The sequence below is a fragment of the Typopeltis vanoorti genome, chromosome 14 (assembly GCF_054136105.1).
Source record: "Typopeltis vanoorti isolate ZY-2024b chromosome 14, IOZ_Tvanoo_1.0, whole genome shotgun sequence".
Taxonomy (NCBI): Eukaryota; Metazoa; Arthropoda; class Arachnida; order Uropygi; family Thelyphonidae; genus Typopeltis; species Typopeltis vanoorti.
In genome coordinates this window covers 83,931,627-83,945,749 of record NC_143562.1, presented here as the reverse complement: position 1 = coordinate 83,945,749, position 14,123 = coordinate 83,931,627, and the positions used below count along the sequence as shown (strand labels likewise).

Below are 14,123 nucleotides of genomic sequence, written 5' to 3'. Positions count from 1 at the left end.
TTACGAGGTGTCGTATATATGGACATTAATCCTAATTGAAGAGCGTCGTAAAGTGAAGTGTTACTGTATAAAAATCCTGCGCATGATATTCTTCTTGGTAATATAAAGCATCTCTAGGAGGCTTCCAATAATTTAAATACAAAATTTATTCAGAAAATTGTATCAAGCTGATTCAGAAATCTTAAACATGATTCTAAAACGTTGCGGAATTAACGAGTGAAGTAAGAAAACTGGAAGTGAATTAGCCAGTCTCATTCCCATTGGGCAGGGTTTTTCCTCACGGAAACTCGGGTTTTTCGTACTGCAACCAAGCAAACTGGCCAGCAGAACACACAACATACAAACAAAGGAATATTTATAGGCATAGAGCTTATCCTCCTTATCCTCGACGGTTACGAAATCTTTCCAAAGACTTAGAAGGCGGTTGGCACATAAGTGTCTGTTCATCGATAATGATGACAACCATCGATAATGATGATGAGGGGAAAGAAGTTAAAAAAAAAAAAGGCAAACAATTCTACTACAACATCTATTTTCTCTATTTCCAACCAGTGAATGGTTATTATGTTAATATTAAAAATGTTGCAGAGAATCAAAAGAGATAATAAATAATAGAAGAAGGATTTTTAGTTATTTATTTATTTTTAATAACGAAACCTGTGGTGCGATCATAATTAAAAGAAACACACGTATTAACCACAGTGAAAATTATTTAATTGTAAATATTTTATCCTAAGTATCTTAGGACATCATCGGTACAGTAGTTTTAAACAATAATAGGAATAACATACAGTTAGGGCGCATGATTACAATAGAATCTCATTAAACGTGCATAACGTGCTACAGTGGTACAATATATATATATTATATATATATATATATATATATATATATATATATATATATATATATATATATATATATTATTTAATACAATTTTGTATGACAATTTCCCATACTTTAGGAATAGTAAGAACGTCGTTGCGGTTTAAGTTTGGTCTGTGTAGTAGGGCTTCAGAACTTTCTTTGTATAAACGTTCGTGTTTATATTAATTTATATAATTTTAATTAAATAGAAGAAGGAGAACGCTAAGAATCAAACTAAAATATTTCATCAAGACGTTTTAATCCTACAGATCGTTTTTAATGAAAGCTTGTATACCTGGGGGAGGGCGAAACTGTACCTCCTTGCATTTTAAAATATAGGACGCCCATTATGCTCTTCATATGATCATCTCTAGTGCTATCATTTTATTGTCTAATGCTCCTGGGATTCAAGACATTATAAACGTTTTGTGATATGATAGTTACGGCATGGTATAATGTATGGTTTTATAAGCATAACTACTACAGAAACTCATTGTAGTGTTAAATTTAATATTAGTCACCATATCATGAAACCCTTTCATGTCGACATAACATAGCTGTAAGTCAGCATGCCAACAATAGCACTATCTATTTGTGTGCTTATGGAGAGATGAAGCAAATCAACATTACATATTACACTGAACAAATTTATTTACGGATTAGCGCGTCTATCTCGATAAAATTTTCACCTGTGAATGAACAATATCGCTACGTTGTACAAGTGCTCGTAAATAGCAGTGAAACGTGACTAGTTTGGACAAAGCATGATACATTTTGTCGAAGAAGTTAGTAAATATGTATGCTGAATAGAAGCCACTTTACTGTTTGCAGCACACTTCTCACCGCAACTTACTTTGTGATATAAAAACAACACTATCGAATAAGATATTTCACGTTGTTGAAGAAAAACGTAAGGGAGGGACGTAAGATTTTCCGTCAATAAAATGACGGAAAATCTTCAAAACTTCATTATTTTATGTAAAAAGCAGGCTGGCACAAATATTATTAATATATTTTTTATCTGAATCCCACTCATAAAAGGTTGTATATTTTTTATCTGAATCCCACTCATAAAAGGTTGTATATTTGTAGTACATTAGCACCATGGATGGGAAAAGTTTTTTTACTCTTGTTTTATTATATTTTCAAATATTTTTATTTATTTCTTACATAATACGGAAACCTTGCTCTATAGACCAAACGTGGAACTTTGTGAAGCCACTTCAGGCCTCCTAGTAGTTTCGCACCGGACCATGAAATTCATTTCTCACTCATATTCGAAAAGATATTCGAGCCCACGACCATTTGACCGTGAGTTTGAATTATTTGCATTTTCTGCTATGAGACTTGTCTAGAATGTCTATAATAGTACTGTAATAATATTAAAACGTTTCTTAATTCCTTCAACTGTGCACCATGAGCGACGTCTTGAGAAATAAGACGGGAGTCATGTAGATATTTAACGAATTTGCCATTAAGAACTAGCAAGAGATCTAAGAAACTAAAAACTATTACAGTATTATTATTATTATTATTATTATTATTATTATTATTATTATTTGGTAGTGGCAGTAGGAGCTGTCCAGGTAGCATGAAGCATTTTTTTTTCTCTCCCAATAGTAACCCTACCAGGAGGTAATTTATTTCCTACATACTCCATTGCATACAATGCATAAACTACATGTAGCTTCTAATTAACTGATTAACATTTAAATTTAAACGTAAATTTAAACGTAAATTTACATTTACATTTTGTATCAATATTCATATTAACATGTATATTTTTACCTGTATATGTAAGTATTCCTACATTTACATCCATATTTACACTTATATCTACATTTATACACTATGCAATTCAAACATTATGAGTAATTTATATTACATTATAATGATTGGAAGTTGATCCTATTGGAAAACTTACTCAAAATTATTAAAGAATGTTGAGTAATACGTTGGGTAAGTCTCTGTTTTGATGCTGTGTTGAATTAAGGACATCCGGATGGAGTCCAGTAGCTGACATTCATACAGTAAGAGATGGTCAGTCTGTTGAAGGTGCGGACAACAAATGCATAATTGAAATTCCAAAATATGGAATCTATGTAGTAGTGTATTAATTTTTCATTTCCCGTTAATAGCGTGGTTAAATCTGGAGAGATAGCGTATATTTTCAGCCGGAGTCAGCTTCCAATACTTAGCAAGAATTCACTTTGTTGTTGATCCGTTTTTAGATGTGTTCCATTCTTCTTCTCACAGGTTTTAGCTTTATTTCTTCTGCAAGTGTTTTTATGGCTGATTTTGAATACTTTGGATAACTTATTTCTAACTGTTCGTCTATAGCCGCTTCTTTAGCCAGATGATCGCTCTCGTTTTCCGATACCCCAGTATGCGTCCTCACAAAACAGAACTTAATTTCCCATCCCTTTAGAGTGAGACTCCTAACCAGATTTCTTGTCTGCTCTATTAACATTAGGTAGTTGTTCTGGTTTTATATGCCGTCTATAGTGCTTTTGCTGTCACTGAATATTGTTGCGGTCTTTTGATGAGAGGTGTTGAGTTCTAATTCCCGGAGATATGTAAGTGAATGAACTATAACAAGTTGTTCTGCTTGGTTTCTGGAACAGAAGGGGATCTAATCTAAAGCACCAATCTTGTATAATGGAATGTCTCTGATATACTACGAAAGAACACCTGACGTTTTCTTTCGTTTTGCTCCCGTCAGTCACTTTCAGAGCTTTCCTTCTCCTTAATATTTTCTTTGCTGGGTGAGACTACCTACTGTAATAAAGCGGAAGTTATTATTATTATTATTTATTTCGTGTTGTAGAGTAGGACACTTAAGGAGTCCTACTCTACAACTCTCCGTCTCCACTACCTCCATCAATCATCTACACCAACGCCATCTAATGTACCACCACTAGTATTTTTTGTCTGTAAATTGGGTGTGTCCTGAAGGCCGATTTGTCTGTATGTGAGATAAAAAATCTGAGTTTGCGGAGAGAAAAACCCTGCTACTTCCGTATGACATCGGCAAACTTACCTTCGATTGAGAAGAAGAAAAAAAAAATCATATAAAGATTCCTCCAGTCACGACGAGAATCGAACTTAAGCCTTTTCCAATCAAAGGGCGCAACGTACCATCGTTCTTCCATCGCGCTTCGCAGACACAGCATTGAACTCCTTGTACATTGAGTAGTGCATCATTTGTTTTGTTGTAGACAGTCTTCTGTGAACGTTTTGCATCTACAGTGCTTGATTGAGGTCTAAATGTGTACTGAGTGTGGCTCAATTGGCCTGTATTTGCTAATTTAATTTCATGTTTCTTTTCCTGGTTTAATTATGGGTACAATTTCAGATCGTTTCCATAATAAAGAAAAGCAATCTTTCTTGAGGCATTCGTTGTAAACTGTTATAAATTTGGTAAATTCGACAAATGTTCTTAAGAGTATGTCGCTAGTTTTTCCGTCTTCTCCAGGGCTTTTTCATGGATTCATTGATCTTAATGTTGATTCAATTTCATTAGACGTAATTTCATTGTCGTAGAGAGTGTCAATGTCTGTTTTTGCATTCTTTGTCTGTATGTTTTGTGAACTTCTTCATCTGTTGATTCGCTGTCTTCAAGAATAAACTTACTATAATAGCTGCAGCTTCTGCAACTGATATGTTTAATATAAGTGCAGTTTATTTTAATGTATTAATCTTGTATTAATGTTAATTTTAATGTATTAATGTTAATTTTAATGTATTTAATGTTGTCACACGTCTTCCCTCTGGCTGTCTCTCCTTCTCAGTTTACCGCAAACCTACACACACAGGCCAATACATACACAAAAATTCTTACCACCACCCAACACAAAAATTAGGTGTCATAAGCACCCTTAAACACAGAGCCCTAACTATTTGTTCGAATGAACAGGCTCTAAACCAAGAATACAAAATCATCAACCAAACATTTATCAAAAATGGATACAATAAAAAAACTATTCACAAGATCCTCCATAAAGATACCAGTAAGAACAAAAAAGATTTCAAGAATGCTATTGCCATTCCTTATATTAGAGGCATTTCTGAAAAAATAGACAGAACACTTCGCAAATACAACATTAAAACCACCTTTAAACCCCAAAATAAGTTAAGACACCTACTCAGTTCTTCTAAAGATCCTCTTCCATACCTAGCACACCCAGGGGTATACAAAATACAATGCACATGTAACATACCATACATAGGGGAAACAGGGCGAACTATCCCAATCAGACAAGACGAACACAAACGACACATTAAATACCTCCACTTCGGTAAAACAGGCCTTTCTGACCATGCACTCCAAACATACCATAGAATTGACTGGAAAAATACCAAGTCCCTACACCGCACCAAAACCTGGTTTGAGAGAAAATTTAAAGAGTCTTGTGAAATGCTCAAACACAACCCAAATCTCAACAAAAATGATGGCCTCACCATTTCAAGAATGTGGAGGACCCATCTACAACCTGTATAACATCCTAAACTAGCATTAGAAAAATTCCCACTACAAGAAGACAACCTGGTGACCTGGTAAAGTGTTTAGAACATTCAATAGCAACTGAAAGAAATTATTTTGTAACTATCCAGAATATTAATACATGAGGACTCTAACAGTTTATTGTAGTTGCATTTATCTATTTATAATATATATATATATATACATATATATAATTTTTTTTTTATAATTTTATTTCTTTATTTATTTATTTTTGTTTTTCTTTTCTATCACTAGAGGTCAGGCTAGAAAAAAGATTTATTAACTACGTAGATTTAGTTTACTGGTATAGAAAGCATGAGCATGTAGCTTCTTGGTTCTGTATACAGTTGTATTCTTCCGATGATGACCTCGATATAGAGGTCGAAACGTCAAGTTTTATTTTATTTGTAATTAATAAAATAGTCTGTTCAACACGTGTGTTTTTGAGTCCCTAAATCTACAAATATGAGTGCTGATCACCGTGTAACCCTAAAAGAAAGAATTTAATGTATTAAGTTTTTTAATGTAATAGCTATTTGTTTTTAACAGTTAATAACAGGTGTTATTTTATTCTTGCTTGCTGCTAATTTATATATACTCAGTTCCAAAGATTCAATGAGGTCAAAACAGTACAGAATTTTTTCCATGATTCTGTTTTCGCGTTTGTAATTTTGGACTGTTAGCCGTATTTGGCTTTATAACAGACAGAGTAGACGTTCTGTCGTCTACTCTGTCTTAAACCTTGATTGTGGTAGGTTCTTTGACAGAGTCGTCATTTACACGTTTCCTCAAGACTTAGTTCGTCATTCCACCAAGGTACTGATTTTCTGCCATCGATGTTTAGCTTCTTGGGTATTATGAGTGTTTGGTCGCAGAAGTTTCAAACATGATGAGAGAGCGCAGAAGCAAGGAAGTCTATATCGGCTTGTGCTGATGCCAAGATGGCTTAGTTCTTGTCTGGGTTAAGCTGTTGTTAACTAGTGACAGTGGAGTGATGCCCTGAGATTAGGTGTGCAAATTATCCTTTCAAAGATTGATTTTCTTTGTGAAGTATCTACAGTTACTGCCGTAGTTTGTCTCGTGCATTCCGTTTAAATTTTTGTTACTGATAATAAAACTTAATATGCAATGATAAGAACAACATTCTTCTTCCTCGCATCTCCATTCAGAAATCAGGGGTGAAATAGGGTCGTTTGCTATTGTCAGATATATGAAGCTGCTTCCTCTGGAATTTTCAAACTATGAGGTATTACTGCCGTCGTTTAGTATGTGTGGGGAATCTGATGCTAAAAACTGTTCCACATTATATATTATTTGTCCTCTCGTTAAACCATACAACAGAATAGGCGTTGCAATCCATTGCGAGGATTAAGCTGTGATCGATAGTAAAATCCGGGATGTTGCCAATTTTACTAAGTCGTATTTTATGTCACTATGATAGTCTAGATACATACTCGCAGCAAAAGTTCTGATTCTGCGGAACGTAATTTCGAGAAGTACTAAGTCCTCGTTGCTGTAATAAGAAATTAATATTGCCTAGACTTTACGGTTGGACACGAATACTGCAGCTCTCTTTCTTTCTTTCTGATCCTTTGGAGAAATTTTAATAATCAGTTGGATAGCCATAGGTTGTAGGGTTCTTATATTAATGCTAATCCTATATTTCTCCTGTTCATGAATTCTGTTAAGTTATTTACAGCCTTGATAGAGCTTCCACATTTATATAAAAGCATGTCAGGGAAGTAGCATTATGATGTTATGATGCCTTATTATACTGTATAATACGTCAATCGTTACTGTGATTCTCCCAGTAAAGCATAACGATAAATTCAAGTAGCATAAAGAATATCCCATTTTTGTCACACATTGCGTGGACGATGTTCAAGTAATAAAACATGTTTATTAGAGACAAAAGCAAATCAAATATTCCCAAAACTGTTAATTTGTTTCATAAATGCTGAGGATCGCGAATCTAATTTTTATGTAGTAATGTATTTTTTTAATTTTAATCTTAATAAATCTTTTTTTTTTTAAACTGATTTTTAAATATTGATCATTCTTCAATACAAGGAACAGATATTCTTAGTTAAGTTCAGTGCAAGCAAAATTCTTTGTATACTCTTAGTTAAGTTTAGTGCAAGCAAAATTCTTTGTATACTCTTAGTTAAGTTCAGTGCAAGCAAAATTCTTTGTATACTCTTAGTTAAGTTCAGTGCAAGTAAAATTCTTTGTTATTTCTGGCAAACGTTTCTTGACTTAACTTCTAACTGCGTCAATCAGAAATTCTTCACAGCAGAAAATACTGTTGTTACTTTTCTTTCCCCAGGACCTCTCAACTTGGTTCAAGAAAGAACAATTCAGTAAGATTAATAAACTGCCTCATATCACCGATGCTCACTCTTGCCGGTTTTGTTTCAGGTGTTAAAAGATGTGCAAAAAATGTGTTATATGAGGAAAGTGAGAGACCATTTACTTATTCGCACTTTCTATTCTAAGGCATTTTTCCTCACAGAATGCACTAACACAAAAGAAAATATTTAAATATATCGGTGAAATTCCTCTCCCACAATGAAAATTTGAGAATTTTTATAATTTGATTTGATTTTGAAATCCTTTTGTAGTTTAAATTTGAAAAAAAAAAAAGAAAATTGATTTTTATGAAAAAAAATACATTACATTAAATTAATGTGGGCTTCACAAGACTTTCCGATAAATATTTCAGGGACTTTTATAATTCTGGCAGATTCGATGCCATTTGTGCTCAAGTTATGAAAAACAGGAGTCAAAATATAATTCTGGTTCTGTCAAACTACTTGGCAAGTTGTATAAAGTTTCAAAAGTAGATATTAACATACACAAATCGAGATTCGATATCTTAGACATTTCTTGAAAAACGTTAGCCAGTACAGTAACAGATATTGGAAATGACAGTTTGCAGTGTACAGTTTATTATTCTTATTCTTATTTGAAATTTATTTATAATTTGGAATGATGAAACTTCAATATAAAGTCGATATACATCCAAACTATCACTCAATTCTTGCTATTTGCACTTAAACACTTACGAAAATTATAACGTTACTAATTTCGTCTTTTAACTCCTGCAATGAGGTCCCTTTCGATGTGTACACTTCATCCTTTGTTATCATATTAAAAAAAGAAAAGAAGAAAACGAAAATGAAAAATAAAAAGAAAGAAAACGAATGGTATAACACCGAACTGCCAGGAGGTGGAAAAACAGACATCAAATATTAGAGAAACAGACAAATAATATTAGAGAAACAGACAAATAATATTAGAGAAACAGACATCAAAAAGTTTTCGGATGTTTCTGTAAATACGTTTTTCAACATCAGTTTCTTTAAATACGTTTTTCAACATCGGTTTCTTTAAATAATTGACATCTTGACAACTACTGATCAGAATTACCGTGTAATTTTGATCAGCAGGTGGAATAACTGCGTAAACAATTTCCACAAAATCGTTATTATAACCACAATTTATAAATACAGTACTTTCTACTCCTGCGCAAGATCGCTATTTATAAATGAAGATAATCAAAGACAGGGTGATTTATGTACGTTGAAAAAAAACATATTTTTAGGAATTATCCAAAATTGCTTGGTCTGTCAAATGCTGCCTTCATCAGAACAGTTTGCCTTTCGTGTAAAGATCAAGGTCTAAAATATAAGAAATATGTACTGGAACATTTATTCCATACTATTCCATGATATCTAGATCCTTCATGATGAACACTAATATTTTGTATTTAAATAAGCTTTAATATTTACATGATTACTAGCAGGCGTCTCCAACTACTCATCTATTTAAAAGCTTGGATCGTACATATATTCATGAACCAAGAGCTCAGAAGCACGCACATAAAAATAAAGAAAATATTAAAAACTTGTAATTATACCCCAAGGAACGTTTTGTTCTATACACGTATTATTACACATTATTATCACCACAAACACAACAGTTAACGCTGTTTTCAAAAAATAATTATGCGAAGTTAACGGCATAACGAAGTTGTGCAATCGCATTTATTTCCATAGCATCTCATTTCATTTCCCAAGAAAAATAAATGCCCGATTTAGAAAAATAAATAATAAATATAAATGAAACATAAAACCAAGAAGAAAAAAATACACGAGGAATTCCTGTGTTTCTGAGATGCCAGTAAAAATTTTGATTTCATACAATGAAGTATTCTCTTGAGTAAATAAGTTTTTCTCTCCAGAAACGTGTAAAATACTCGAAACTCACAACTCTTAAACCAATTTCCTTCCCTTAGTGAATGTTTCAAAGCCAGCGGATTACCATTACTATTTTTACACACTTGCTGCATAGCAAGCATTTAGATTCGATGCTTGACATGCAACGAGAAACCTTCAAAGCTGTTTTTCAATAAAGGTACGTTAGCCTGCCTTATATAAAGACATTAAGGTCTTTTCCCGAAACGGCAATATATAACTGGGTTTCCTATCTCAAAATCGGCACACATACCCTATTGTCAAACATAAAAAATGGGAAGGACTATCCTCATCTTTCGGGGATCTAGGTTTAGAGAGTCTACGTTGGCACGATAAAATAGAAAATACCAACATAAAATAGAAAATTCGGAAAACTATACGTTAAAAGTGATAAAAGTTTTCGTCTATTAGAACTTCTTAAAAGTCAAATTTTTTGAAAGCAACAAAACCTCGGTCGGTCAAAAACGCCTAACATGATATTGTTTCAATTAACTTTAAGCAATAGTTCGAAAACAACTGCTTAAATGTGACAGCTGTAAATCTACAACCGTATCTATTATCACCTCTGATGATTCAATATAAAGATAGAAGGACAGAATAACACAAAAATCATTGGTTGGAGATCCCTGGACTGAAAACCAAGCAAGAATGCGAAAACGTTATCTAGGAATTTTTAAGCAACGCTGCTACATGAAAAGCAATGAAAGATATTACGTAATGCGAACCTGAACTTGACGGCGATAACAGAAATGCACATAGGAAGAAATAACAGAATAATAAAGAATAAATCCATAAATTATCAAAAATTAAAACTAATTATAACATACCTAGGGTTGAATGAAACAAGGAGAGCTCAGAGATTACAAAACCAGACTGACCCATCATCTCGAAATTGAATATGTTTTGCATTTCATTTTAATTCGAAAGAATACTTTTAGAGTACTTAATATCCTTTTTGAAACAAAAATATTATTACGCTAATAAACTTACAAATTACACAAGATCACGAGCTGGAGATTCAGGTTTTCTGATAGTCTTTAAATATGCGTCTGTCAGCATACATCAAAAAACATTTTCCTTACATCAATAATTCCGAGAACATAACTGAAATCAACCACTGACGGCTTGAAGGAGTTAAATGAACGTTGATGCTTTATATTTCTCTCTCTCTCTCTCTAGCTACTGCGCAATCTTATCCTATATTGTAGTGTCCAATCAAGAATACACTCAACAACCGTAACCGTATTTGCATTTTTCAACGTTAACAGAAAAGCATTTGCTGAATCATGGATGTGAAGACAAAAATTGATGGGACGAAAGTAACAAATATGCGTAGATGTTGGAGAAAACGAATAACTGGATGAGTAGATGTTGGAGAAAAAGAAAAATAGATGGGATGAAAGTAACAAATATGCGTAGATGTTGGAGAAAACGAATAATTGGAAAAATAAAAACAAACATCAGCACTGTATTTTAACAAAGAGAAATAAATAGCATGCAGGATGACTGACATGAAATCTGTGAGAGTTACTAAGCAAGCAAGCAGAGAATTTAACGATTTGGACAAAACCAGTATCGAGGTTTTTCATGTGAAAATTACAATGATATTTAAGCTAAAGTTAATCCGCTTCAAATCAGGCACGCACCCTCCAGATATATATTGCAAATTGCACTGCTCCAAATGGCTGTCTTTATCGTATTGAGAAGGAAAAATACGTTCAGTGATCATCCATAGTCTCATCCACGGTATTGCACTACGGCGATACAGTGTTTTGTCAAACTTTTGGGCCCAACTGCACAAGGTAGATCAACACTTAATTTGAACTCCCAAATTCGAGCGCAAGTAAACTGTTTGGCTAAGAGATTCTCATGAACCAGAAGGGAAAAAGTAATTGACATCAATTGTTACTTTCCACATCATCTCGTCTATGCAAAACAATTAGAAATATCAGAAATATATATATACACGTGTTCTTATTTCCTGGATATCATACAAAAATATGTCATGCGCCGTAACCACACGATCTTTCAATTCTCTAACCATGAATGACTTACATATCGCAGCTGGTCAGTATTACCGCTTCTGTAATATGGACGGCTTTCACCTGTAGCTGATGCCTAAAGTTGGCACTCCTAAGTTTCGCATTTGGCGCACTAAATTTCTGCGTATCTTAGAAGCAGTGAAGCGATGATACAGTGGTATATATCATTTATTACGTCCAGAAACGTTCTTGGAAATCAGTATGGCCGCCTCACAGAAGTAAGAACTAGATTTCTTGGCAATATCGTAAACCTCGGGCGAAATACGACGACAACATGGAGGAGAAGGAAATAACCAAGTAGTCTACGCATCCAAGATCAAGCATTTTCCTCAAAATATCATCATGATCGTTCCTACATATCCAACAAACAAATGCACAGCGTTTCAACTTTTTTTATATAGGTATCGTGCAAAGTCCTTTGTCGCCGTAAGGTAGCCTACAGGAGTTGCATTATATATGAAATCATAGGCAAACATCATCGTAGGACTCAGCAAATGGTCGACTGTAATAACACAAACCACTGCTTGTATGTACTGTTTATTTGTGTGGGATGCAAACAAGAGATGCTTTTAGGTTCTTCCATTTACCCGGATACTGGTCTAACAGCCGTTTAGCAATGTACAGACTTATGTTGCGAAAATCGATGTATCACTTTCTATCTATCTGAGAAGGTATATCTTTCTGAAACTCTCGACGAAATGCACGTTGTACTAAAACTCAAAACATCGCGCTTTCTCAATAACAGTCACGGGATGGACTGAACAAACAAGGCAGTGAGCGTGCAAAATATCCACCCAGCTGGTGCTAGACTAATTTTTGTAGTCTGAAAGGTGTGTTTTATCGAGTACTTGTTTCAAATTTTTGATTCACGTAGTTTTCAAAGTGAAAATGGAACTATGGATAGTACTGATATTTGAAAATGAATTAAGGTTCTGAGAAAGACTGCGAAAACGTTTCATTAGCTAAAAAAGCTACATAGCAAAGCACATGTGTTGTAAATTTCTGTAAAAAATTGGCTCACTTCGTCTCAACGAAGAAACACAAAGACCAAAGAGCATACATTGAATTTTCTTATGGAACTTAAAATTCATGCTATTTCCCTCGAGATTACATTAAAATTAACGCTTAGATAGTGACAATATATTTTATACTTACCGGCAGAGTTATAATTAAAACTGTAACTCAGTTGGCGAGTATTGCAACATAGTTCTACACTGAAGTCTAATACCTAAGGACGACAATATTTATGGCGATTACAACGCATATTTCAGACGAGTCAGCTTGTGGCAATTTGAATAACTGACGATTTCGAGTAGAAAGCGGGTACATATTCAAATTTTCGAATCGCGCACAAAGGGATTATGTGGTAGAACAGGACAAAAGGTAAACGTGTGCGCTAAGCAAATTGTGTTTGAAGGAAGCTCTTTTCGTGAGGGAATAAAGTTGTAAAGTTTGATGTCTTGTAATGTTTCAAAGACATCAGCTAGTGATTTGACGGGGGGGGGGGAAGAATTATTGGAAAGGCTTGAAGAAGGCCGCAGAATTACTGATATTGCAAGCGTTGTATCCAGGCTCTCTGCAGCGTTTCAAACCAATGGAATGTGTTCACGTTTGCTAAGAGGTTGCCCTCGCTCTACCACACAGCATGAAGACAGATTTTTGGTTACAACAGTAAAATATAATCGACGCACCATAACAGGTCAGTTTGCAAGTCGGCTCCATCCAAGCACAGTTATGTAGATATCTCGACAAACTCCAGAAAGGCGTCTGCGACAAGTAAGCCTATTATGCCAGAAGGCCTCTATTCTACATCTCTTTATCCACAGCTAATCGTAGAGCAAGTTTTCAGTAGTGTTGTATCCATAAAAATTGGACAAGACACCAATGGGATAATGTACTCTTTATAGATAAGAGTCGTTTTACTCTTTCCTCGATTCTAGACGACACTTGATCTGGCGTGAAAGTGGTACTGCTTAGCATCGCGAGAATCTTCTTGAAAGAAATATATACGGCGGTGCTGCAGTCATGGTGTGGGAAGGTGTTATGCTTAATGGACACACTGAGCTACAAGTGCTGGAAAAAGGGGACTATGACTGGTGAACGATATTGTAACGAGATTCTTCAATGTCACGTTCGACAGTTCCGTGATGCTATAGGCGAATAATGCATTTTTATGGATGACAATGCCACACCACATCGTACACGAACAGTGGAGATACTTCTACTAGAGATCGAGGATATTAATCTCAACCAGATCTCAAAGGGAGAATTTCCAGCATTGCTGCTGGAAATTCTCCCATCCAGAAAACAAACGAGGTCTTATCGTTGTTCTAAAGGAAGAGCGGACCAGTTTGTCTCAAGAACTCCTGAATGACTTAGTGTTAAGCACGGTACGATGTTGTGAGTGCTGCATCGCAGTTCAAGGTAGACATATTCCATACGAAATGTCTCTCG

General features: G+C 34.5%; 1 protein-coding gene across 1 annotated transcript in view; it reads right to left on the bottom strand.

Annotated features, from left to right (window-relative positions):
- Trpm (transient receptor potential cation channel, subfamily M) overlaps positions 1–14,123 on the bottom strand; it is a 410,993-nt gene that overhangs the window by 345,397 nt on the left and 51,473 nt on the right. The gene's annotated exons all lie outside the window — the stretch shown is intronic.